The sequence below is a fragment of the Ambystoma mexicanum genome, chromosome 11, assembly GCF_040938575.1.
Source record: "Ambystoma mexicanum isolate Mex_15411 chromosome 11, UKY_AmexF1_1, whole genome shotgun sequence".
Taxonomy (NCBI): Eukaryota; Metazoa; Chordata; class Amphibia; order Caudata; family Ambystomatidae; genus Ambystoma; species Ambystoma mexicanum.
The window spans coordinates 402,077,971-402,104,347 of NC_090934.1; the positions used below are offsets into that span (position 1 = coordinate 402,077,971).

At 46.7% G+C, this 26,377-nt stretch overlaps 1 protein-coding gene across 4 annotated transcripts in view; it reads right to left on the reverse strand.

The window, feature by feature from the left end:
• Positions 1-1,321: 1,321 nt before the first annotated feature.
• LOC138503444 (para-nitrobenzyl esterase-like) overlaps positions 1,322-26,377 on the reverse strand; it is a 344,471-nt gene continuing 319,415 nt past the window's right edge. For all 4 annotated transcript variants that reach the window (XM_069623187.1, XM_069623185.1, XM_069623186.1 and 1 more), the window contains exon 10: positions 1,322-5,066. The gene's annotated coding sequence lies outside the window, so the exon portion shown is untranslated. The remainder of the gene's footprint in view (positions 5,067-26,377) is intronic.

The window sequence follows — 26,377 nt, forward strand, 5'->3', positions numbered from 1 at the left end:
GAGACCATTCCAGAGGGAGGCTCCTGCAGAGGAGAGACATCAGCCCCCCACTCTCTGTTTGGAGAAGCAACATACTCAGAGGGAGTTGGAGCTAGCAGACCAAAGGGCTTTAGTAGGGAGGTATCTAGGGAGAGAGAGTCACCAGAAAGCCTTGTGAATGATGCAGAGGGTCTTGAATTTGATCCTAGCAGCAACCAAGAGCCAGTGGAGCGAAACTAGGGCTGGAGAGATTCAGTGCCTGGGGTTGAGGCCAAGGATAAATCTCGCAGTCCTATTCTGGATACGTTGAAGCGCCCAGGTGCCTTTGGGCCATGCGCGCTATAAAAATAAAGAAATACACAGAGGAAGGGAGGCAGAAGGAAGATTAAGGAAGAGGCTGCTTAATATGTAGTACACTGTAAACCCGTGACTTTCATGAAACAAAGGTCTCTGCATCAAACTTGCACCCCACTGAGATTTGTCACTTGACCACCTGCTACAAGGTGTTGCTAAATGCGGGTCTAAGGTTCTAATTTCTTAATGGCTGACTCACCTTTTATCCTACTGGATCTCACAGAAATTAGTGCTGCTTGAGTAACTAAAAGAGCAGCTAGTTGCATTTGTGCTGTGATTTTTTACTCTGAAGTAAAATCAAATCAGGCACTTATCAGGTAGTGGAGCACTATTGGTGCTTTCAGAAGTGTCCTCCCGCAATCAAAAATAAGAGCTATTGTAATGTAGCAACCTCTTCTTTTTCCCTTCCTTCCTGAAATGCTTTTAGCCATAAAAGGTGGCAAGAAAGAGTGATGAGATTGTAATGATGGTTGTAAGGAATATCATTGTACATGGGAAGGGGGCAAGCCAGCCGTTTGAAGATTGAACTTGATTTCCACTACCAAGTGCAACAAAAGTCTTAAACCTAGCAAAACAGGTTAGCACTTTTCTCTGCACTTCATTGTGCAATAACTGTAAATGCCTATTGAGTTCGACTGCTTTTAGCTGATGTTAAAAGTCTGAATTCCTCAGAATCCAACGGTTTTCGGATAGCATTAAAATCATAGGCTGGCGGGAAACCATTCAGTTTCTCCAAACGGAGGGTAAGGAACAGCTGGAAATTTCCATTCCATTCCAGGCATTCTATTCTGCCTGACAAAACAAGGAAAACGCCCCATGGTAGTATCCGAGGCGTAAAACAATGTGTAATTTTTTAAACCCCAAAAAGCACTCCTGCACCTGGAAAATCGGGTTCAAAATGGTTGCTGAGACCGGCAGCTGCTGGCATTTTTGAACTGCAGATAGGAAGTTGAATGCATTTTGAAATAAAACAACAAGATTCTTGAGATCACATCAGTCACTAGAATTTATTTTAGAAATCAGTATAGAGTACACCTTTCCTTTTGAATTTCTACATTCTCCCTAAATACTTACATAATTATGTCTGTTGATTAAAAATGCATGTATCAAAGCTATTTCAAGAAGTACTCATACCTACTACACCTGTTTTATGGAAGCTAGTTTTCCAACACATTTGTGTAATGATGAAACACGATAAATCGCCCATAGTAAAAATAAACACAGTTGCCTTTGGCACAAAGCGGGAACCAGCTACTTCCACTGAACCTGCTCGTTTAAGCTTTATTACATTTTAAAAGTGGCACTTGCATTCCAACTGCATACCCTCCCCCCACACCATTTGCATCCCAACTTCTCTGCTACTCCTGCACCCATTTTGTCCGGGTTAATTTTAAGGTTATTAGTGTTCATCCATTGATATAGTTCTTTGAGACAGTCTGTTAGTGTGCGCTTTTTCTCTTAATTGCCGTTGATTTTGTAAATTATTTGGGTATCATCTATGTAATTGAGGTTGATTAGTGGCATCATATAGATATTGAACAGTAGTGGGGGATAACAAGGAGCTTGTGGAACTCCACAAGAAGTGTCCGGCGGTGCGGATTTGAATGTTTTTAGCTATACTGTTTCTGTTCTTCCGAACAAGAAGGATTTAGTCCAAAGCAGCACTGTGCCGCTAATCCCAATTTCTTACAGTCTCTTGACCAGGGTGTTATGGTTGACTGTGATGAATGTGGAGGAGAGGTTGAGTAGATCAGTGTAGAGTTTGTGTTGGAGTCTGCGTTGGTCTTTAGGTCATCCCATATAGAGCAGTGCTGTCTCTGTTCCTTTCATGTGTCTGAAGCCTTCTTGGGCCTGGTCCAGTAGCTGGTTGTTTTTGACGTGTTCCAGTATTTGTTCGTAGACATAGGTTTCTATTAGTTTTGCTAGGTAAGGAATGTTTGAGCTAGGGTCTGTAGTTTGAGAGGTCTTCCAAATTGCCCAATGTATCTTTGTGGAGCGGTTTGATGTAGGCTGATTTGAAGGCTTGTGGTACTCTTCCCATTGAAAGTGACAGATTGAAGTGGTTTAGGTAGTATTCCAATGTTTTACCCTGGGTAAGGATCGATTTGTGGAGGTCTGGTGGACAGGGGTCAACTGGGGAGCCTGCCTTGTTGCTTTTGCTCACCAAGTTGATGATTTTTGCCCTTGACATTTGGGCAAACATGTTCAGCCTGTTCTGTGGGCCCGGGGTTGGTTGGATGTGGTGAATGGTCGGGTTGGTTTGTCTACTTTGTGTGATCTGATGTATGTTGGTGATTTTACTCTTAAAGTGGTCTACAAGATCGTTGCATAATTTTTGTGACTGCACCAGTGTGTTATTGCATCCAGGAGGATTTCTCATCTTGTTTATGATGTTGAACAGTTCTTTCTGAGTGTTGTTGGCTTTTGTGATCCAGTCTTTCTAGCATTTCTTTGTCGCTTTGACTATTTCCGCTTTCTATGATCAGATGTTTTTTATATGCTATTCTTTTGTCGTAGTTTTTCCTCCATTCTTGTTCTTGTTTCTGGTTTATTTTCATTGCTTTGAGGTGGGGCATGAATCATCTCGCCACTGCTTTCTTTCGTGATGGGATGAGGGTTTTTCCAGAGAGATGCCATCTATTGTTTTCACGATCTATTTCAGGATTAGGTCTGCTTTTTCGTCTGTCATTTGCATCCAGGGTTGCAATCAATGGCTTTGAAGGTTCTAGTTTTTTTTTTCTAGGTTAAAGCTTTTGATGGTTCTCCAGTTTCTTTTCCAGATCAGGTTCTTTTGGAGGTTGTTGGATGCCTTTTGATGTTATTTGGATCACCAAGTGTATAATGAGGTGGTCGCTCCATAGTACTTGGATTGGTGGTGCTCTTGTGATCAGATTTCTATTGACAAAGATTGCATCTAGACAGGATCGGACTGGCCTATAGGTCAATAGGCCCAGGGCCGAACAAAAAACACAAAATGCTGGTGTGGGACATTTTCTTGCTCAAAGTGGTACACTCTTTTTGCCAATTTGGGCCAGTTTGATGAGTTAATTAATTTGACCAGTGTTGATGAATAAATATTCTTTAAAATGCACAATTTGCACCACACTTTATCAAAAAGATCCATCTTGGGCATTATTCAAACAGTGTCACAAAAGGAATTTGCAACTGTGGGCCACATTTTCATTGGTGCCAGTGACAATTTTATGGCCCAGTCTGACCCTTCATCTAGAGTGTAGCCTGCTGTGCGCATCGCCCCTTTCACCATTTGTCATAGTTCCATTGTCTCAAGCGGTTTTGTTTCCTGCGAGTTTGCGTTCTCTTTTTTGAAGTCACAGAGAATGATTAGGTGATCATGTTTAATGGCCAGGTTATAAAGAACTTAGGGGCTCATTACGAGTTTTATAGTAAATCAGCAGTAAACCTGCGAGCAAACGGGGTGCATGGCTTAGTGCTAAGCAGGATCCGCTATGATCTACTCTTGTATGTACGAACTTAGCTTTAATTTTAAATCCGATGATTTACCACTAAATTCATTTAACTTTACCACCCACCACTCGGTCCCATGGACTTACCACACAATTACAAGTGGTGGCACGGATGTGTTAGTCTCCATTTTTGGAGTCCACAGTGCTCCATGGGGATTTTTAAGAGATTTGCCACGAGCGGTAATACTGCATAGTAAATATGATGATATTTGGCAGTAAGGTGGAAGATTTATCTCCAAAATGTGCTGGAGGTAACTCTTGCACCTTATCACCAAACTCGTAATACAGAGATAATGCAGCAGTAGTGGTGGTAATGGAATTACTGCCACTTTTTAATCGCACCACCTTTCTCTTAATGAGGTCCTTAACCTTATTGCCAAATGTTCTGTGCCCTCACAATTTTCCAAATAAGTGCACTGAAGCAGAGCGAGAGCTAAGATGATGTGCAAATGGTCACACAATCATTGGTGATGTGGGGAAGCCTTGATTGGTCTCTTGATTCCAAATTGCATATCTTCCCTTTCAACATTTCCAGTGTCAGAAAAAGAATGAGAGGGACAGAGGAACTTGGTAGGGAGTACAGAAATAGGAGCAATGTGGGCTTTTCGCTGCCGAAAACTAAAAATCATTGGGAAAGACACTACAGGAGGGAATGCTAAACAGACAGCTTTTCTCTACTCCAGAACTGCTGCAGGCAAAATAAAACAATGCAACACATCATATTCAGAACATGCTTCCAACTTAAATAGCCAACATGAAGAAAGAACTGGATAATACTTTGAAAACTGTTAGCAGTGAAACTCTCCAATTAATAGATGTATAGTTGCTTTTTCTTCTTTAAGGTGCAATGAGTTAACAACTCATGCAAGCTCGATTGCAGGTAGCAGCAGGAAGACAACAGGAGCCCAGAAAAGCAGCAAATTCAGAAGAGGTGTTTACCAGTACCAATCTTGCCTTAGAAACAGAACGCTGGGATCCGTTCTGTAGGGCTTTTTGTAGCTGTTCCGGTCCCTGGTTCTGTTGTCTGTGGTCAAACTGAGGCTCACCTAAAGCACTAGTCCGAGGCCTGCCAGTGCATTTTGCAGGGGTACCCCTTCAGTTTCTATTGGGATTTTGACCCACCCTCCCTTAAACAAGCCCTCCACCCAACACCCACCCTCAAAACCTCCACCTTATTCTCCCTCCTAAATTGTTCTCTGATGAGGTCTGCGAGTTCAGGCTTTGTCGCTGATCTTCTGCCAGCTGCACCTGTGGGTAGAAGAAAAAGAGCCCCGTCAGATCAGTGAACAATAATCAGGAACAACAGTGAAACCAGCATTATTCCTGGGCTGCAGGAATATTTGCTACCCAGCACCCTGAGGTTTCAGAGGAGTTTATTCAATTATCAGCGAAGTGGTGTGAGGGTGCTAAAACTGAAGCCCAAGACTCAGGGTAATTGGCATCGAAAAAAGGCAGTTTAGTGATACCGACCAAATAATATGAACCAAAATGACCTGAGCTATGCGGTACCTCCACCTGTAGCGTCTAAAACGTGGTGGTTCCGGTGAGGCAGGGCAGGCCTTAGCACTGCCAGTGCCCGGGGCGAGTCAACAAAATTTGGCACCCCCACACCCCTCCCCCCACTGTATTTAATTGAGTGATTAACTCCACACTCAGTGCTGGAGCGGGAAGTTAATCGCTTCAATACAGCTGTGGCTGTCAAACCAGCATGGGGCTGTCTTTCAAAGGCTGCCCCATGCTAGTTTGACAGCCGTGCCCGGATGTGATAAAATACACTCCGCTCTTGTCAAGAGCAGAGTGCATTTCGGTTCATTGGGCGCCTGTCGTGCCTTCACCCACCACACAAGCTCAGGGGAGCCCTTGAAAGACTCACCCCGGCTGGTGGGGGGCTAAAAGGCAGGGCGCCCCAGGGCCGCTCTGCCCTAAGGCTGGCACAGTGGGGAAGACGATGGGAGGGAACCGAATTGAGCATCGTGATGGACCGGGGTGATGAGTACTATGAATTGTAAACGGACTCTTCTTGCAATAACAGAATGCTGCAGGGAATTCACTATCTGTCAGGGAGATTCACACCAGAACTAATCTAATCTCATAGCTGCTGCAATGTCCATGACGCTAGGCATGGCTTGGCTGGCAGCATCCTGTCAGACAGTGACGAAAGACGTTCTGCTCCCCAAGCGTAAAGTCTGATGAAAAGAGGGGCATTCTGGGAGGGGAGGAAGTGCTGGATTAAGAGCGCCGGCAGCAGTGAGAACAGGCCGCTCTGGGCAGCACGCTTGATATTGAAGCAGTACATATCATGCTTGTTATGACTGAACCTGCGGTCACGCAGGCAGTCCGACCATCGCTGGGGGCACCCAACACATTTACTTCACCAGACAGTTGCGGGCTGGCTCACGGACATGCTGGCCAGTCCGTGGATTAGCTGGGGGCACCCAGCCTACACTTTCAGTAAAAGGGTTTACTCTGTTGGGCTGTGGTCACACTGGTTAACAGGGGGCGGGGCGGAAGGGGGCAGGGCCAGGATGGGCAACCTTTTTTTTTTTTAACCTCCTCGCTCCTGTGAGGAGGTTAAATAGGTGCCATTAGCACCCCATTGTCATCGAATGAGCCCGCCATCACGGGGTTCATTCAATGGCAATGAGGCGCCTGACACACCTTCTGCCACCACGCCAGCTCGGGGGAGCGCTTGAAAGACTCCCCGGAGCTGGCGTGGTGGGGGGCTAATGGCACCTTTTCTTGTGAAAAGTGTCCACGGTGGAGAGGTGCATTTAAATGCACCCACCGCTGCTGGTCCCTTTTACAGTAAAAGGCCGCCTGCTGCGCCTTGTCCCACAACGCCAGCTCGGGGGAGCCCTTGAAAGACTCCCCCGAGCTGGCATGGCAGGGGCAAAAGTCGCCCTAAGGCCAGCTCTGACACGGACCTACACCGCAGTCATGGTTACATGACTGGACCATGGCCTGGGGGCACCCAGGCCACACGCCGACAGAGGTGCCCATGCAGGGGCTCTGCAGGGCACAAATGCAGGGAGGGCAGGGTTACCTTGCAGGGGCTGTTATGTTCGGGCCCCGCACGGAGGCAGAACGTGGTAGGCCTCGGAGGTAGGCCTCAGTGACACAGCTCCAGCCGGAGCGAAAGAAAGACACGACACATGCTGCTGGAGTCTGTGCCCGGAACTGCCTCCCTTGCGCGGGCAGGGTTTTTTATTAAGACGCCCTACGTCACCGCGTAGCGGGGCGGAGGGCGGATATAACATTCCTCCTTTATTTTAAACAAAACACAACAACGGAACACACCCAGACGAGTAGGCTTCTACTCGTGAGTATAACAAAATACAAACACAACTTCCCATTTACAAATTCCAAAATCCACACTACCACACATAGTCCTTGAGCCGAGATGGCGGCTGAGTGGCAGCTCTCAGGCTATATCTTCCACCCCGTGAGGTGGTTTCTACAGTCTCATCAGATCGCTCACTTTCCGCCTCCGGCTCACCCAGGTCCTGTTCGCTCCCCTGCTCCCATGTTCTGTCCCCTGCATCTTCTTCGCCTTGGTGATCCTCGGGTCCGTCCTCGATCCGCGGCGGCGACTCATCTTCTTGGGGACAGTCCCCATCAGTCCAGATGTTGCGCGGCACCGCCTTGAACCATGACGCGTTACGCGTCACCTGACGATGCCCCCTTTGTGCAGTTATCATGGTCCCTCGTGTCTCACGGACAGTCCATGGGAGAGTCTCGTAGCGGGAATCCATTTTGGACTTCGTCGGGTTTCGTAACATGACTACCTGGTTGCCCACCCGGTGGTCGGATGGTCGCGACCTCCTCTTGGCGCTCATGTTGGCATTGGCGTCCCTTCGTCTTCTGTCAGTGCGCCCCTCGTCCAGCTCGTCCGGTCCTCTGCTGGGGTGATGTGGGATGGACGACCTGATGACGGTGCCGAACATGAGATCCGCTGGGGGAACGCCTGTTGTGCAGTGCGGGTGACCCTGTAGTTCCTCAGGAAACGATATAGGTCGACCTTCCACGTGCTGGCATTTGCCTTCGACAGCCTCAACACTTTGTTAATTGTTCTCATGAAACGTTCTACATCGCCGTTAGCCTGGGGCCACCTGGGCATGATGTGGTGATACCGGATGTTCAGATCTTGCAAGTACTGTTTGAACTCCACCCCTTGGAAGGGTGCTCCATTGTCACTTTTGATCGTGGTTGGGAGTCCATGTGTCGCGAACATCTTCTCAATGGCCGGGATGACCACTTCTGCTGCCGTGGACTCGACCATCTCGACTTCGGGGTATCGGGAGTGGTCATCGATTGCCACCAGGAGGTACAGGCCCTCTCGTAGTTTGCAGAAGTCGATTCTTATTGCGTCCTACCTGCCAGAGACTCGTTCCGCCGATAGGATGGGTTCCGGATCTGGTGGGGCTCCGGTTATGAGGCACGGCAGGCAGGTGTTGACAAATTTTTCCAATTTTTCATCAATTCGAGGGAACCACACTCGTTGTCGAATGCGAGCCTTCGTTCGAGCCATCCCTTGGTGGCCCTCATAGGCGAGTGCCACTATCCGGTCGTGCAGGCCTGGCGGGATGACGATGCGATTTCCGCGGAGCAGCAGCCCCTGGTCTGTTATCGACAAGTCTTGGCGGACGGTGAATGTTCCTGTGAGGAACGCCTTTGCCTCTTCCGTCCTGTTGTGCGTGTTTTTCATAAATGATCTCCAGCCGCCCGAAATGATGGCATCTTTCACCAAATCGCAGCAGGGGTCACTGCATGTTTCCTCCGCGATGTCCTCAATGCTGACCGCCTTCGGCCTCATTGCCCGCACCACCTGGCAGATGTGTTCTTCGGTCTCTTCGGCCACCTGGACTTCCTGTGGCGTTGCCGCTCTCGGGTGCCTGGAGAGGAAGTCTGCCGGGTTGCCACATCCCAGTTGATAAAGGAGCTCAAAATTGTACTGCTGAAGGTGTAGCAGCCATTTGGCTATTCTGGCCGGTGGGTGCGAGGAAGTGCCCATGAAGATGGGTAAGAGGGGCTTGTGGTCCGTAATCGCTGTGAACTTGCGGCCCTACAGTACAGGTGGAAGTGGCGGCACCCCCACAATACGGCGATCGCCTCTTTCTCGACGTGAGAGTACCTCTGCTCCGTCGCTGTGAGAGCACGCGACGCATAGGCGATGGGTCTCTTCTCGCCTTCGTTAGTAACCTGCATGAGGATGGCCCCCAGGCCGACAGGGCTGGCGTCCACGTAGAGTTCCGTCAGAAGAGCAGTGTCATAGTACGCCATTCTCGTCTCTACGGACAGCGACTCTTTGATGCTCTCGAAGGCATCTTGGCAATCTTTTCCCCACTCCCACTTCGCGTTGAGCTTTGTGAGTTCACGAAGGGGTTCCGACAATGTGGCCAGGTTTCGGATGAATCTTCCACAGTACGTGGCCATCCCCAGGAAACTGCGGACGTCTGTGGGTGTCTTGGGCGGACTTGTGGCCTGTATGTCAGCGACCTTCTGGGAGTCCGGCGAGATGCCAGAGCTGCTGAACTTGTAGCCAAAAACAGATATCTCTGTCTTGAAAAACTGGCCTGCAGCCTCCAAATGGTCCAAGAGCATCTTTAGCCTTCTCGAGTGTTCTCCTTTGTCCTGAGCGTGGATCAGGATGTCGTCACTGACATTGAGGACACCTGGGATGTCCCGGATGACTTCTTGGATGGTCTGTTGGAAGACTTCAGCTGCCGAAGATATGCCGAAGCTTAGCCGCTTGTATCTTCGCAGACCCAAGTGTGTAGAAAAAGTTGTTATGTACCGAGAGTCCTTGTGTAGCTTCAGCTGATGGTACCCTGCTTTCAGATCAACTTTTGAGAAGACTTTGGATCCCGTGAGATCAGCCACAATCTCGTCGAGGGTTGGTGTGATATGGTGCCCTCTTTATGGCAGTGTTCGGGAGGCGCATGTCTATGCAAATGCGGACCTTCTCTGGTTGTTTGGGTTTTCGTGTGACCACCATCGGGGACACCCATGGTGTCGGCACCGTCACCTCCTCGATGATACCTGCTTCTTCCAGCGCTTTTAGTTCAGTCTCCACCTGCTCGCGCATGTGGAATGGGGTCTTCTGATTTCTGACGGCCCTTGGCTGGACAGACTTATCAATGTGGAGTTTAATTGTCTTTCCTTTCAGGCACCCAATTCCGTTCAGCAGGTTCGGATGTCGCGCCAGGAGTTTCTCGACCTCTTGGGCTTCCCCGATCTGACTGACAAACTGTACGAGCCCTAAGTTCTCTGCTGCATCACCGCTCAGAAGGCATTCGATCCCGGCGTTCACTACGTAGACTTTTGAGGGTAGCCTGTTCTCGCCGTGGCTGAGGGTCGTGCGGAATCTGCCAACTACCGGTAGCGGCTTCTTGCAGCCATATGCGAACAGGAGAGTGTCAGTGTTCTTGAGGGATGGTTGTGGCTGCAATGTCTTGAACGTGGGCATGACATTCACTGAAGCTCCCGTGTCAATGGTCATCCATATCTGCTGGTTTTGGAGGGTGACCTGGCATTTTCGCCTCTGGAGCCCTTTCTTCTGCGTGCCGCGTCCTCTATCCAGGGCTGACACTAGGTAGACTTTCCTTCTTTTGGTCCGCTGCTCTCTGCCGGGGTCTAGTGGAGTTCCTGTGATGTCATCTCCGTCTTCCTCAGTCGACAAGTTGTTAGCTTCGACACGCCTCGTGACTCCCTGTTTCTTCTTCTTTGTACCACTCCTCTCCTGAGGGTTCGGCGGAGGCGGTAATGGAGCGCCTGAGGAACGGCACACCTTTGCATAGTGGTCCTTCCTGCCACATGCCCCGCACGTTGTGCCTTGTGCCGGGCAATTTCGCCGTCCGTGACGCGGTCCACCACACCATCCACACTCTGTGGCCCCGGGATCCGTGGCTGCCATCAGGGCGGTGCGTAGTTACCACCGGATTCATCCCTTGTGGATTGTCTGTTCGTGACCTGGGCCACCATGGATGACGCGAGGGCCTGCTGTAGTTTGTGCAGAGTCAAACCCATGTTAGCGGCCCTGGCATGTGCTAGCTCCCTCTGGTGACCCAGCTCCAGAATGCGCGTCAAAGAGATGCCCCTCTCACCCAGCACCAACCTCCTTAGTTTCTTGGAGTGGATGCCATTGATGAGTTGTCTCCGGATCTCTTGCTCGACATCCGTGAACTCACATGACATTGCTAGCTTCCTGAGCCGGGTATGAAAAGCATCCAAGGTCTCCTCTTCCACCTGAAACGTGGTGCAGAATATGAATGTCTCATAGTCAGGATTGAGTTGCGGGAGAAAGTGAGCCGTCAACGCGTCCTTCGATCGTTGGTAGATGTCCAGGCCATCCGCGAAGGTTAGCGCATTGAAAATGCGTAGCACCTCGTCCCCCACGTTCAAAAGTAGGTACGATCTCATCTTCTTAGACGAGGTTACGTCCTTGCACTCCATAGCCATCTCAAATTTTTGGAGCCATAGCTGCCAGCGGGGGCCAACCAAGTATGGATCCGTGAACGGATCGAAAGGTTGAATTATCATGGTCAAGTTGCTCTGTGGGTGAGTTGGCGGTGGTGAGAACGGCAGATTCACTGCAATTCTGGATGGCCTGCTAGGCCCAGGGGTGGACGTGCCGGTCGCCATGTCGTGTGACGTCGTCCCCTGATGGTCCCTGTTGAGGCCACCCTGTGAACCTGTTGGCGGATAGGGCCGCTGCCTCTCCTCCACTGTCTACAGCTGTGAACGCACGTGCGCTTTGCGTGTCAGTGACGCAGCTCCAGTTGGAGCGAAAGAAAGACACGACACCTGAAGCAGGAGTCTGTGCCCTGAACTCCCTCCATTGCGCGTGGGCGGGGCTTTTATTAAGACGCCCTACGTCACCGCGTAGCGGGGCGGAGGGCGGATATAACAGGGGCTCTGCTGTCATGGAGGGCTCTGCAGGGCAGGCCCTCTGCCTGGGAGGCCGCGCTGGCCCAGCGCAGGAGGAACACACATCAGCCATGCGTCTGGTGGAATTGACTGACGCGTGACCCCGTAAGAGCCCTTAGCAGGGACTCAACACTGCTTAAAAGGGCACAAGACCACAATGCTGAATCAAAGAATAAAATACACAGCAAACACATAATTGTGTAAGTGAGTCATTTGAATCTCTAAAGTAATGATAACTCCACAATGGCGCAGAGTGAGAGGATGTAATCTCAAAAGGCCTGAGGAGCGAAGAAACAATATTGAACATGCAAAGGAAAGAAAGCGCAACACAAAAAGATACAAGAAATAAAGGAATACGTCACTGCATCCCCAGTATTTCTACCAAGCTCAGGTACGCCGGCAATACCGTGGCAGCAATGGCTGCTAAGCTTTGAAGTGCACACGAGAGGTCAGCAAGAGGAAAAGAATCTGCTCTGGCTAACGCACCTACTAGGACTAGAATGGTAACGGATATTTCAAAAGACGTTGTTTGTAAATGATGGCTCAATAATATAGGTCCTGTGTGGAAGCATTAAAAAGATGAAGAGGTTTGAAAGTAAAGGAGATGAGTTAAGACACAGGTTGCATTACTAAGAAAGGGTTGATAGAATACTATCTGACAGCATTGAGAGAGCTAGCAAAAAACTGCCACTTTGGGAAAACATTGGACACTATGCTTGTTACGTTCTGGCTCCGCGCGGAGGCAGAATGTTGTGGGCCTCTGAGGTAGGCCGCAGTGGCGCAGCTCCAGCCGGAGCGAAATGAAACAAGCCACACGTCGTTGGAGTCTGTGCCCGCAACTGCCTCCCTTGCGCGAGGGCGGGGCTTTTATTCAGACGCCCTACGTCACCGCGTGGAGGGCGCAGGGCAGATATAACAATGCTGAGGGACCCATTAGTTGTAGGCTGTCACAGTGTGAAAATACAGGACACAATGCTACAGTGCAAAAATCCAACTTTCTAAGCGAGCATGCTGCACTGACAACAAGAACAAAAACAAGCAATCGAAAAGGAAGCAAGCAAAGTAAATGAAGTCAAATGGTGAATACCAAGTAAAGGAAGATGCAACAAAAAAGATAAAAATCCAGAAGAAATAACATACAAGGACATGAGCGAGTTCAAAGACGTAACAGAATGATTCATGTGTGCATGCACAGGTACTTAGCGAAACAGCAGGGGGTGTGCTGCACAAGGGAATACACCTCTTCCCAAAGTATAGGCGGAGCAGGAAGTTTCCACGCGACCGGTTCGATGCACACCGTTATGGTGCGGCCGTTTGGCTGCAGGTACCGTTTCGGGGCGCCATGTTCGCTGCAGCCAGTAGGGCACAGGGACCTATTGGCGCGGGTATGTTTTGGCGCCATTTGGAGGCATTCCGCACCACCGAATGATGATTCATGTTCAAATATACATCTGTATGGATTTGTATGAGATTATATAGTAGTGTCAAGTGTAACATTAAAATGGAGAAAAATATAATGAAATATAAGGTGAGTAAAAACATAATGTAAAGCGAATGTACAAAAACACATCTGAAATTCCGAAAAAAGATCAATGTTTTTATCAGTACAAATCAATAAAAAAATGAGAGAATAGCAAAAAAGCAAGAACAGAATCATCTTTCATGACTGTAGCAGCATGCCCAGAGGTAGACTTTCTGAAAGCAACTTTGGGGGTGAGTGCAGTGTTGTCCCTAAAGGATACAATTCCGCTGAGTGTCTGGAGAAGTCCAATGTGCATTAGAAAGGACAGAGAGACCAATGGGAGAAGAGTCAGGAGGAAAAGTGGGAAGCGCATAAAAGACCACCAGTGTCTATTGGGGTGGGGGAGTCGACACTTAGGAAAGAAGGGAGATTTCAAGGATAGCGGGGGCTTTGTGGTAATGGGGATTTGTTTTTAAACGGTGACATTTTGTGAAAGTGAATTGGGTTGGTTATGTTTACTGTTTCTACTTGAATGCATTTCTTATTATACACTGAGACGAGGAAGAGGGGAGCTGAGACAATGACGATCTCTCAAAACACCACTGAGAGACAGAAGAAAGACTATGCCATATTAGGACTGGACTGTCCCGCTAATGATGCCAGGTAAGGTTAGGCCCCCCTTTCTAACAACTCACATCTGACTCCACTTAACACTCCCAAGAAGTATAAAAGGTGGAGGAGGAGAGCACACTTTGAGCAAGCTGGGGATGCTGCAGGGAACCAGGACACCAGAGAGAGACCTGTGGAGCTGAGAGGAACCTGGAAGGCCTGGAGGAGGAAGGACAACCCAGATGCCTGGAGGGGGAAGGACAACCCAGATACTGAGCCTGACTGCGCATGGGAGGCAGGTGGGGAGCTGAGAAAGTGTGAGCAAAATGCCAAGAACTGCTTTATGGGACTTGAAGTCCAAAGACATTCTTTTTCGTTTTGTTGAGCTATTCAGTGACAAAGTTCCGAGCCTAGCAGAGGGAGGCCCTTTAAGAATCCTGAGAGCGGTCTGAGCCCAGCAGAGAGACCTTGTGAACTTCAGGAGAGGGTCCGACCCCGGCAGAGGGAGATCCTTGTGAACTTTGGGAGAGGGTCCGACCCCGGTCGAGGGAGACCCTGAAAAGACTGAGCAAGGCCAAGCAATAAGGAGAAAGTTGCAGGAAAACCGAAAAATACTTTTTGAACTGTGTAGTGCTGAAAGAAGGAGTGTAGAAAACAACCGAGGTCAGCCAAAGGGAAACAGCCCAGTCGAAAGTTTCAGTAAGATGTGTTTTGAACTTTGATGCGATTGAAGAGAAGTAATGTTAAAAGACTTGTGCCTGACTGAGGGAAGCCAGAGAAATTGTGAAAGTTTAATACTGTAACCCCGGTTGAGAGGAACCAAAGTGAAAGTGAACTTTGTATGAGAACTACAGATACCAGAAAACCATTGCAAAGGCAGAAATAAAGTCAAAGTGGTCATGTGAGGGTCCGAGTCAAACCTCCCTCACACAATCTAAAGTCTGATGCCAGTGAATAATTGAAGAAGGTCAGAGCCCAACAAAGGGAGACCTGTTGTAAAGCAGCATTGTGAGACAGACTTGTGCTAACATTGAGAAATAGCACCATTGAATTGAACTGTATCCAGAGGCTCAAAAGTGTGTTCCGAGCTCCAAACAGACGCCTTGTCCCGTCTCTGAAAAAGTGGGGAAGGGGAACACATTTACTCAGTCATTCTGACGTATTAGTTCTTGAACACTTTTCATTCATACACAGCAATATCCAACATACCTTTTATTATGTAGAGTGAGGTTTGGCAATATTTTTTTAGTGTAGGCCATCTTTATTTTGACACGACACAACTAGCACAGCATTTTCTATTATTTAATGGTTGTAGCTTGCTCCCATCTATAGATTATGGGGTAGATAATAGTTTATCACACCTTTGTCAACGTTCAATAAACACCCTTGTACTGTGGCTGTCTTACTAATTATACCATGCCTTCCTTACACATCTGAATCCTAACATTACCTAATAAACCGCTCCTTCGTCACCTTCCTCACTCATTTGAGGATATACCAAAAAAATGCAACAACTGGGAATTAAATACCAACAGCGCCCAGACAAATGTAAAACCATATTTATTTGTGCACACCTTATGAACTCAAATTCACTGCACTTGGCTCTTATTCTCCCACTAAGGAGCCTGTAACAAGACCATATAATGTTCAATGGAAGTTAATGGCATTGCACATGTTGCTGATTGGTAGATGTCCTGCATTGGGACTCCCATAGCCTCTGGCAAGATGCAGCCACTCCCTAGTAGATCTCCCTTGAGTGATGAGAGGAAGGAAAAACCCTGCTAAGTGATACGCTCTCGCAATTAACAGCCAGCTACATCTGCTCAACGAGGGCTCTGCTGGTTTTGTATCCCTCTTGTTTTCCCTGAATGTCAAACTCTTGCATACTCTGAACAATTGGGTGAATTCTAGATAACAACACATACGTTCAGGAGAGCTGAATTGCGTTCTACGCCGATCCTCCTTCAGAGCCCAGAGCCGAAAGGACTGCATCTGGAGTAAGGTGGAATGGGGAGCAGATTTTAAGAATTTAATAAAGCCCCTGTCTCAGAAAAGAGCCACAAGAACAACCCTAGGGTAGAGAGGCATATAACAAAACACTCCTAGATCACTTACCTTCCTGATGAAGAAAACAGAGTTTTATAAGGCAGAGCTTCTAAATTGGCTGAATCCAATATCTTATAAGAAGCCTGAAGCATATCATGAATAACGAGGGTCAAATCACAAGGTGGGATTATCTTATGTCCAGACAAATTCAACAAAATAAAGCAATTTTGCCATCAATTCTTAGAGGACCGCTAACCTTACCCAAGGCTCAGGGTGACTTTTAAAGCTGCCCACTGAAGTCTTTTAGGAATTCTTCCAATTGGAAATACAAGATTTCAGGAGGGTCACAATATAAAAGGATGAACACTGTGACCCCCACACCACACCACAATTGAAACAAATCCCAGTGATGGGAACACGGCCTACTGGTTTAAGGTCTCCTAGCCACTTGGACTGCTAGGTCACCTTACCTTATAATCCTAATCTTTGAAGGACTTACCATCCAACCTCCATACCAAGAGTTTGAGGAAGAATGATGATTCCTGCTCCACTCAACATCACTGCAACTTCCAGAAAGAGAGCGTACCAACTCCTCATTGGTCAATAGAGCACTATTAGGATGATCTCTGCTTGTTGCTGCATTTTGTTGTGACGCACCATGAGGATAAGGGGAAAGGGAGGGGGAAGGCATATAGGTGACAACTTGGCCATGTAAACTGTAGTGCCTCCTAATCCCACACCCGGGGACCTGGAAACTGGGAAGAATACAAAGGAATCACTGCATTATCCATGGTTGCAAACAACTATATCATAATGACCCCTATTTTGGCACAGATCAATGAAAGTTCTTTGTTGGATAGTCTCAACCATGATAAGGGAAACGTCCTGCTCAGTCCATCAGTGACTATGTTTAGGAATCGCTGAATATAGACTCCATTCAGAGAAAGGATGCTCTGTTCTGACCACTGAAAGAGCCTCTCTGCCAGAAGATTTAGGGAGAGCACACGTGTCCCTCTTTGCTTGTTCATGTATGCTTTTACCATAACGTGATTGGCCTGCTGTGTAGATAAGATGAAACATGGACAGGGATTGATATACAGTCACCAGATCTCTCAGATTCAAGGATCTGGCACTTTCAGAGGTAGTCCATTTCCCCTGAACTTGCAAAAATAAAAAAAACTATTGTTGCAACCCATACAAACTGGCTGGCATCCATTGCCACCAGGACTGGGTGCGATGGATGCAGAGGATCTTCCCTGCTCAATGTCTCTGGCTTCAACCTCCATTGTAGTTGACTTGGGATCTTGTACCACAATGGAATCCGGTCCTCCTATCTGGCACTGGCCGGGCTATTTGTCTCAAGACACACCACCTGCTTCAAATAGTACCTCGCCTAAGGTATCAGAAAATAACAGTCACTGCCATCAGCCCCTGGATCTCTGGCCAATGACTGTTGAGGGTCTAATTGCTTTCGGAGATGTGACCTGATCTCTCCTGGCCATGGGAATAAAGAACATGCCAACATCCATCTTGATAGAGGCCCAAATGAAGTCCAGTCTTTGAACACATGTTAACGGAGAGTTCTTGAGATTCACTAGAAATTCCTACAAGCTCAAAACTTTGCACACCTTAGAGTATGCCTTCTTGCTCTCTCCTCTGTTCTGTTGGCGGTCAACCAATCATCCAAATAAGAATCCAATTTTGTAAATATCCTGGAAGCTGATTTCAAGCCAAAGGGAAGGAGCTTGTACCAACAGAGTTTTCTGAGTAGCCGAACCAGAGAAACATCTGGTGGGCTCTTGATAGGCAACATTCAGGTCTAATTATGTCAGACATAGATCTTGTTGAAGCATTAGTATAATCTTCTACTTCATCTCTATAGAAAAGTTTACACGTGAAATGCACACATAGAAGGCTCTTAAGTTTAGCACCAGACAATAACCTCCTGAGGATTCCGGTACCAGAAACACATGAGATTAGAAGCCTGGACATTCCTCTGAAATTGCAACAGGTTCTATTGCTACCTTCCTGAATAGCCCCTCTATCATACTCTCCAGTATCACCAAGCTTTTGGTTATCTTCAGTGTCTGGACATGCCTAAAGAGTGGTTGTAGAGACCTCTGGAGCACACTCTCCTGACACAACTGATGTCATCCATGAATCCTTTATCAATGCCTTCCAAGCGTGCATGTAGAACCTTAGTCTGCCACCTAGAGTCTCGTGAAGGACTGCTGGGTCTTGGATGGCACCAGTGATTGCCACTGATGCTTGTTATTCCTAAAGCCTGATTAGGTTCTTGCAAATCCTCTGAATCGCCAGAAACGTTGGGATGGTTCGGGCTTCTTGTAAGCTTTCTTCTCTTGCATTTTACCCTGCAGTGGCTAAGAATATGTTAAATCATCCAACAATGTATTTATTTTGAATCCAGATCTGGGCCAATACGCATCATGCCCTAGAAGTGTAGATGTAGCAATACATCCTTATGGTGGGCATTTGCTTTCTAGCGCACATATACACACAGCGTCCAGATGCAATGACTGTGCAGCTAGTCAGCGCCTAAGCTCCGATTGTGTCAATTGCTGGATCCAAAATCAGCTTGATCATCTACTTCATATACAGCAAGATCTCAAAGCAGTTCCCTTCTTATATGATCTTATAAATATGCTGCATTTTTGTCAGCAGCTTTTGTGCGGCTTATACGTGCTAGGTCCATGCCCTCAAAGCCAGATAGGATCCAGCGTAACCCTTTTAAAAAAATGTTTTTTTAGTAACTGTGATAATGAGGTTATCAGCCCCATTAACATTATTTGAATAAATCTGAAATCCTAAACATTGCTAGAAAACTGTGCCCGAAACAAAACAGACTGCAGATCTTCATTGTCAAATATGTATTGCTTATGATATCTTCAAAATACTTTGATAAAGGACAGTAATATCAAAATGTGTGTCAGCAAAGGCATTCAAAGACGACATTTCAGATTAAAATATACTAACGATAGGTTGTTAAAATAGGCATTTTGGTTATTTTACTTTTTTACTGTGTTGTTAAAAGTGCCCATTGGAGCAAATTATATTTTCAATTGTATTGTTTGAACATTCTCTTTTCATTATCGAATTTTGTAACTAGGATGAATTAGTGTCAAGTCAAAGTGCTTGGGCATTAAGTGTGTTTCTTTTTTATCAAACTTTATCATTAAATAGTGTCAGTGATTTCTAGTCTTCCTTAACTCCTGAGCATCTGAGACAAGTACTTTTTAAACAACTGTCAGTAAAATAAAAATAAAACGTTTTTACTGCTGCGTCCACCTTGAAGTCAGTGGAATCACCATGCTTCATGCCGTCATGTAGTCTACTGTAATATGTTAGACCAACTTCAGTTGACTCCGCTTCATTGGATAGCTTTTTGACTGGAAGCAAGGAGCGATCAGTTTTTCAGGATCCTCGCACGCACAAATAATTTAGTTCCAAACTCCTGTAGTACGGCTAATCTTAGCGGTTCTTAGAATATCATAGTGTCTCAGAAAATTGGTTTCCTTTCTCTGATCTCCCACTTTAGCTGGTAACTCTAGTGTTTCCCACATATGCTTTAACAGAGTGGGTCTGGCCCCCTTCGAGATATATCTCCCTTTTGCATCAGGGTTTTAATCTTCACCCATGCCCTCCAGCCTCTAGTTAATTCTCTCCTTGGTCAGGATTCTGCTATTGCTGTATCCATGAGCTCTTTCAGTTGTCTCTTGGATTTAAGCCGGCCTGGAGAGAGCTCAATCGGCCCCCGTGGAACCCTGATTCTCCGACTGTCTGCGCTCATCGCAGGTACAACTCAGGCTAGTTGATTGTGTGCCTTCCTTCCAGTGTATTCCCAGTTCCGTTATACCGTCAAAGAGGGCTGAAACTAGTGCTTGCAGTTTGTAGCAAGAAGGTATCACGAAGGTAGTCTGTAGCACCCGCTGCTAACACAGTCCAAGGATTAGCCGTATTCAACAACCAAACCTATTGAGAGACCCAGAGCCTTATACTTTCCAAGCCAGCTCCATTTACTGCTGACTTGCCACAGTGATCAGCGATGCCATCACCATGCAGTGCACGCATCGAAAGACTAGACTTCCTGCTCGCCTATAAACCCAGCTTGCAGCGTTCCCATATCATACACAGCATGTCTTCCTTGAGAGCCCTCACTGCTGGTGAGGGCAGCAGCTGCAACCTGGCTGTGGTCCAGTCTGGCCCAACTGCCTCATAGCTGGAATCTTCAGCAAGGTCGCTCAGCCCTGCTGATGGCCTGCCATCTACTATCATACAGAAAAAAATAACAGGCCACATGTGGGGGGCGAACAAAACTCTTATAAATATCTGCACAAGAAGAAGCCGGGGAGACGCTGCACATGGGTGAAGGGAAAAATAATAGATAAACATTTTCTGTCATGATGTAAAGAAACCTCAAATGAGTGAGGCAAGGGATGAGGGAGAGTGTTGTTTGGTAAGAGCCAATATACTGCACTGAGGTTAGAGTACTGTATTTAGTTGAAGAACCATCTTTGAATGTGGATTGAACAGTCTAATCCTGCACATGGGCTCTCATATATAAGTAATCTTTCTAATAGACTATGATAACATTTTCAAGAGAATTAATTTCATGTTGATTTCAAACACACTTCATAATAATTACATTTATGAAAGTTGTAATGTAATTATTAGGAATAGTGTTGGAAATCAACATTAAATTCATTCTCTCAAAAATATATGTACAGTATATGCAATAATTTTTTTATTTGAAAGATTCCCTATACATGAGGGATGTACTAGATTGGATATTATGATTGGCGCTCAGTTGCAGTCTTTATAAATTGTTTATAGTTGAACCACAATTATTGCATACTATTTTACAGGCAATCATATGCCTGTTGAATGTTATGTCATGGTAAGTTTATGTATAGAGTTCAGGCTTACACCAACAAAGCATCTTGGCGCCAAATAAACCCAAACATCTGTTATAAACGCGTTCCACCACCTTAAAAAGATGCGTTTTTAAGGAACGGCGAAAAAGAAAATGATCTTTAATAGCCTGGAGTGGACGTGGAAGACGATTCCACAATGCGGCCGCAGCCGCTAAGAAAGCGCATCCTCCAATCCGGGAATGATCGAAACGAAGAGCCTGAATGAGAAGGGTGTCTTGAGAGCGCAGAGCTCAAACAGGAATATAAGGCGGAAATTTGGATTGAAGATATTCCGCGCCAGTCCCATAAAAGGCGCGATGAACAATAGACATGGACTTAAAATGGTTGTGACTGGGAGCCAGTGAAGTGAGTGCAGAATAGGAGAAGCAGAGACCCGATACATGGATTGAGCAATAACTCTGGCAGCCAAATTCTGCAAAACGTGCAGACGCTGAATTAAATATGATGGCTGCGCTAAAAAAGACAGAGTTGCAATAGTCCATGGTTCCAAAGACCAAAGAGGCTACCACAGGAGCCTGAATAAGGGCCGGTAAGAGAGAACGAACGTTCCAATGGATGTTTAATTTATAGTAGCCAGATTGACATATGCTAGTGATTTGAGGTTCCACAGACAAGGAGGCTGAGATCTTATAGCTAAGATCTTTAACCACTGAAATAGGGGTCGGGATAGGCCAAAGAAAAGGGAGCCAAAAAGATGGGGAGCAGAAAGAAATGGCTGAGGGAGGACCAACACCCTGGTCTTGTCCCAGTTCAACTTCAGCCGATTGTCCTTCATCCCGCTGTGAGAGATTTAGGCGAACAACAATCTGGGTGTCGTCAGCATTTGAATAGCACAGGAAGCCGTGGGACTGAATGAGTTTAGCAATGCTAGATGTAAACATTGAACAAAATAGGGGAAAGAGCAGAACCCCCAAAGCCACTGGGGGTGCTGCAGACTGATAAGAATAAAAAGAAAGTGATTGAGAACGATCCGCAAGAACCCCCAAAGCCAGGGGGGGGGGGGTGCTGCAGACTGATAAGGAGAAAGAGAAAGCGACTGAGACCGATCCGCAAGGAACCATCTAAACCAGGATAGATGTCCATGATTATTTACATTAGGAATGTTTAAAATCTGAAAATTATGAATTTGAAATGTGTGTAATGGCAATAATCATGAAGATCACCCCTCCCGCCTTCTATCCCCCCTCCCTTCACCTCCCTAACACTGATACATACCTCTGCCGTCCAAACGTACCTGTTCTCCCTTACTGCAGCGCTAACTCTGCAACGTGAATTCCGCCTAACCATCTAGAAGTGGAACTTCTGCCGCAGAGTGCTATTCTTTTTTTTTTCTTCAAATTTTCTTTGTCCCCCTGCTTTCCCGATACCATTATAGCAAAGAAGGGTGCGGGGGACACCCCTGCAACCCCATGTCCCTTTGTTTGCTATAATGTCAATGTATGGTGTATTTCTTCGAAATGTTCGGCTGTACGGAATTTTCGTACAGCCGAAATTCAAACAAATATACCATACGGTCATTCCTATGGATACCAACCAGGATAGCACAAGACCTGAGATACCAGCCGCCGGAAGACGATCAAGCAAGATGGAATGCTCAATGGTGTCAAAAGCAGCTGATAGATCAAGTAAAATCAGTGCCCTGACACCACCCTGATCACAAAGCCACGAAAAATCTTCAACTACTGAGACAAGCACAGTTTCCGTACCATGGCCAGGACGAAAGCCTGATTGAAAAGGATAACAAAAAGAGGACTCCTCAAGAAAGGCACTAAGCATGGGAGTAACCAAATATTCCAAAAGTTAAAATAAAAAGGCCAAAAGAGAAATAGGTTGAAAATTCGCAGGAAGAGGGGGGATCACATGTGCATGCAATATGTATTGGATTTTTATGTTATCTCTACTTTTCTGTGACTAAAGCATCCCCTCCAGACAGGCGGATAAACATATTGTTACATGTATGCCCCTTCTCCCCTCACTACCAACCACCAAGGGCAAAAACATTTGAAATGAAGTTGTTGTATGAATGAATTGATGTTTTCATGTATAAAGGTTTGTTATAAACCATATATATTTCTTTTTAAAAACACAAAAAAGTTTTACTGGGCGACCCCCAACAGTGGATGACCAGCCCAGTGTCTTCATTGCTGAAACCATGCTGCTCCGCAAAGACAGGTGCCCACTGGACCATACAACTCTCTCACTATCTGATCTCTTCCCTTTCGACCCAAACACATGGCAGCATCACTATTAAACTTATATGTCACAATCCTTTGAATACATTGTCCCCCTTCACCATTGCATTTAAACACCTCAGTCATCTCCAGCCAATTCTACCTCGTAGATTACTTCAACATTTGGGCTTGGAACTGTGAGGAATTGAGGGTATTCGTCCTTTCTCCCCATGGGGGGAGCCAACCTCTTTGAAGCCAGGGAGGTGAACCCATTCCACATGACCCTCCCTCGGGGTATGGGCAAGTGGGACCTCAATGGGAGTGACTCCACCGTAGGGGACCAGGAATATCATTCCGATGAGGAATCCCTAGACCCGATACCATATCTGCACATATAGGACTGCCCGCAATGAAGATCAATCTGTCATTCTTATGTTTGGCTTCAGGCAATGATATGATATGATATGATATTTTATTTATATCGCGCTTGTACACAGGTGTTTCAGAGCGCGACCAGGCGAAGGGAGGGGAACATGGGAGAAGCAAAAACAACGATCTTACTAGGCCCAGTGACATTGAGAGTGCGCAAGTGCATGGGGAAGGGGGAAAGTGCAGAGCATAGGAGAGAAACAAAATAAATAGTAAGTACATAAATAATTAAATAGAGTGTTAGCAGTGGTAGTGCAGCCTGTAAGAGACAAAGGTGCTAGGTTAGTCAATTAGGGTGTATCTGATAAGTGCAGAGGAAGAGTGGGTGGCAAACTGTACTGTTACTGACACAAGCCCCAGTGCAAGGGGTGGCCCGGAGGCAGTGCAGGAGGATGGCAGGGTGAGCAGGTACCTGGGCCCGAAGGGCAGAAGGTGGCCAGGTGCAGAGTGCCGAGGGAAAAGGCAGATCAGCAAGGGAGAAGCGGGGCAAAGGCAGAAGCGAAGAAGAAGGTCTTGAGGAGCTTCCTGAACTGTAGATGGATCTCCTCAAGATTCAAGGTGGCAGTTCCAAAGGGAGGCCCCGGCCGAAGACAGAGATCAACCTCCAGCTCGTTTCTTTGAAAAACAACTGACCCTGGGGGAGTTAGAGGTAGAGGAGCGAAGGGCTCGAGAGGGGAGGTATTTACGGAGGGATAGTTGAAGGTATTTTGGACCCAGGCCCCAGAAAGCCTTGTGGACAATGCAAAGGGTTTTAAATTTAATCCTTGCATCCACTGGGAGCCAATGAAGGGATTTCAGAGCTGGAGAGATACGATTCCAGGGCTTGAGGCCAAGGACAAGTCTTGCAGTCCTGTTCTGGATTAGTTGTAAAGGGCGGAGAGTAGAGGCAGGTAGATTTAGAAAGAGGCTGTTACAGTAGTCCAACCTAGAGAGAATCAGATCTTGGAAGACAGTGAGCTTCTGAGGGAAAGTGAAGAAAGGAAGAGTACCTCTAAGGAGGTGCAATAAGAAATTTGAATTTTTTAGAGACATCAGAGATGTGTGGGGAGAAGGAAAGTGTGCAGTCAAAGATGACCCTGAGGTTCTTAGCTTTGCAGGTAGGGGCAGGAGGAGGGCCAAGGGAGGCTGGCCAGAGAGTGAGGTGGAAAGGATGGAGAGGGTGTACCAATGAGGAGGATCTCTGTCTTCTTGGCATTTAAACAGAGATCGCTGGCAGCACACCAATTTCGAATGGCTAGAGACAATCAGAGATGAGGGAAGGAGAGGAGGTGGCTGAAGGAAGCCTGAAAATGAGTTGGGTGTCATCAGCATAGCACTGGAAATTTGAGTAAAAGATGGAAATGCAGTATGCGAGAGTTGCCAGGTATTGGTTGAAAAGCCAGGGCGAGAGGTTAGACCCCTGGGGAATACCACAGGTAGAGAGGGAGATAGAAGATAGGAAGGACCCAAGTTGTACCTGGGAGGGTCGATCAGAGAGAAAAGAGGTCAGCCAGGCCAGAGCCTGATCAGTGATACGCAGGTTGTCACGGAGACGATTCAGCAGGGTGGTATGGTTGACTGTGTCGAAAGCAGAGGAGAGATCAAGTAGGATGAGGACAGAGGGAAGGTTAGAGTCAAGGTTGGAGAGCAGGTCTTCACGGATGTTCAGGAGAGTAGTTTCCATGCTTATGGCAGATCTGAAGCCAGATTGGTGGTCGTGGAGAGAGCCAACAGAGTCAGAATGAAGGTTAAGCTGAGAGATGGCAAGCTTTCCAGGAGCTTACCCAGAAAAGGAGTTATGGAAATTGGGCGATAGTTAGCCGGGCAAGAAGGATCAGCTGTGGGTTTCTTGAGGAGAGGATGCACAAGGGAGTGCTTCAGAGAGGAGGGGAAAGACCCAGAGGCAAAGGAGAGGTTGCAGAAATCGGCAGGGGCCAGAGCAAGGGTATCGATGTGGTCCTTAATGGTTTTAGAGGAACAGGGATGGACCTGTTTTGATGAGGCTTTCATGGATCGGACTTGTCTAGCAACCTCATCGGGGGAGAAGAGAGGAAAGGAGGAGAAAGAGGGAGGGTGGTTTGCTGAGGCAATGTGGTAACAAAACAGCCATACCAAGAAAAAGAAGATTTCTCATTAAAAAGAGACATGTATGTAACTGGGATGAGTAGCTGTTGTGAGGAGAAACAAGTATGGTATGCAGCGGAAGCCCCTTGATATGATTACATCTTGCAGAAGAGAATGCAAGGACCACAAGTATATGGGAAGAGCTACATGAGCTCAAGAGGGAAACCTCAAGAGACTATCATGGAAGATAACTTAAATAAACCTATATTCTAAAGAGAGACATGTGGGTATCATTAACCGAAGGAGAGAAGATACAAACTCAAAGAGAAATCCACTGGGAAGAAAGCAAGACGAGAGACGACCGGGAGAAGAGAGACATTCTCTTGGTCTATTTTGAGTTATTCATATTAGTAGTAGGGTGAGCTAGAGTTAGCTTTGGGACTGAGAACAAATTATACCTTTTGTCTTCCTGATGACAACAAGCACCTTTAGTTCCTTATATTTTCATTAAATAAAGGTAACATGTCCTCAACGTGTCCGACTCCTACTTCCGACCCACCACGGGATCCAGTTAACTTCTGTGTGCAAAAGATGATAACTGAATACATGGCTTAGATCCCATTCAAATTGTGGACAAACCGAGCCATGTCATAACCCACAGTTGCAACCTTATCTTTACTATGAATTCACATTCGACCCTCATGTTGCAAAGAAAACTTACTTCCATAGTCTCATCGAGTGAGCTGACCATTCTGCCCAAAAAACTGTTCAATTTTCCATGGTGTCTCCAATAAGCACAATGCAGTCTAACCAATAGCCACAATTAGGTATACGTTTATAGCCTCCTTTCAGCGCACAATCATCTAAGACAGACTGGTTCTTCTCCACAGGAGTGCAACTTTACAACAGGATCTGTTAGAG